The sequence below is a fragment of the Anastrepha ludens genome, unplaced genomic scaffold (assembly GCF_028408465.1).
Source record: "Anastrepha ludens isolate Willacy unplaced genomic scaffold, idAnaLude1.1 ptg000160l, whole genome shotgun sequence".
Taxonomy (NCBI): Eukaryota; Metazoa; Arthropoda; class Insecta; order Diptera; family Tephritidae; genus Anastrepha; species Anastrepha ludens.
In genome coordinates this window covers 17,501-19,251 of record NW_026530111.1, presented here as the reverse complement: position 1 = coordinate 19,251, position 1,751 = coordinate 17,501, and positions in this window count along the sequence as shown.

Genomic DNA, 1,751 nt, shown 5'->3' with positions numbered 1-1,751 from the left:
TAACACAATTTATGTATCATCATCATCATCATCATCATCATCATCATCATTATTATTATTATTATTATTATTATTATTATATTAATAATGTGCTTTTATTTGTATAAAATATTTGTATTTTATTTGGTCTTCTTCTTTGTTGTGTTTTTCTTTCATTTTCTTTCGTTCAATGTGCGCTCCCGCCGACCCCTTTAGCTTTTCTTATCAGAATTCAAAAACCGTTTTTTATGAAAAAGAATTTTCGTTCTCTATATATATTTTATATAAAAATATAAGAACGATATTTCTTCTTAATATTTGCCAATTTTCAAATGTATCATTTTTAATAACATTTTACTTTTTCTTCAAATGCATTTTTAATGTAATAATTTCATATATTACATAATTTTTCTCTCTGAATTGAAATTAATAATTCCATAATTCTATTTTTTAATCATAAATATATATATGATTGAAAAAATTTCTCCTTTTTTCTTTTATTTAAAATTTAATTTTTCTTATAATTTTTATTTGTTTTGTTTTTTTTTTTCTTCATCTGTTTAATTTCCTGTATGTATACAAGAAACAAACAGTTGAGGATAATTTCTATGTAATGCTAGTATAGAATATAAAATTTTGAATTCAAAAATTTATTTCTATTTAAACTAACTATAGAATACCAGGAATAAAATACAATGACACCAATATGCCAAGGTTACATTCCATAATATGTTAGTATAGAATATAAATTCTTCATATATGTATATATATTCGAAAATTGTTTCTATTTAAACTAACGTATGGAAAACCATGAATAAAATCACAATACACCAATATGCCAAGGTAACAGTCAATAGTTACATTCCATAATATGTTAGTATAGAATATAAATTCTTCATATATGTATATATATTCGAAAATTGTTTCTATTTAAACTAACGTATGGAAAACTATGAATGAAATCTCACAATACACCAATATGCCAAGGCAACAATCAATAGTTACATTCCATAATATGTTAGTATAGAATATAAATTCTTCATATATGTATATATATTCGAAAATTGTTTCTATTTAAACTAACGTATGGAAAACTATGAATGAAATCTCACAATACACCAATATGCCAAGGCAACAATCAATAGTTACATTCCATAATATGTTAGTATAGAATATAAATTCTTCATATATGTATACATATTCGAAAATTGTTTCTATTTAAACTAACGTATGGAAAACTAGGAATAAATCCACAATATCACCAGTTTAACATAACTCAAATTCGTGTTTCATATAGTTATGATTCGATTTATATGCTTCAATATCATTGGTTAGTTAAATGTTGATATTTTCATATTATTCACATGCCTTCACCGTGAGTGTTTTTTGCCATGCACACCACACATTGTGAAAAATGTATGGGAAAAATTCAATTCAATACATTTCAGTTTGATTTCATATAATTCAATTACATTTTATATATTTCAATAATACCATCAACTTAACTAAATATATATTAAAATACTAAATTATATATATGATGATATTTTCCATATATTTGAAATGTCTTTATTATATATTTATTCAGTTTATCATATGAATGTATTGTGTTAAATTTTACTTTCATACATTTAATCGAATTTAGTTTCATATAAATTCGATTCGATTTTCTTTCATATATCTCACTTGCCTTCACCGTGAGTGTTTCTGACAATGTACACAACGCATTGTGAAAAATGTATGGGCAAAATTTTGTTAAATTTTACTTTCAT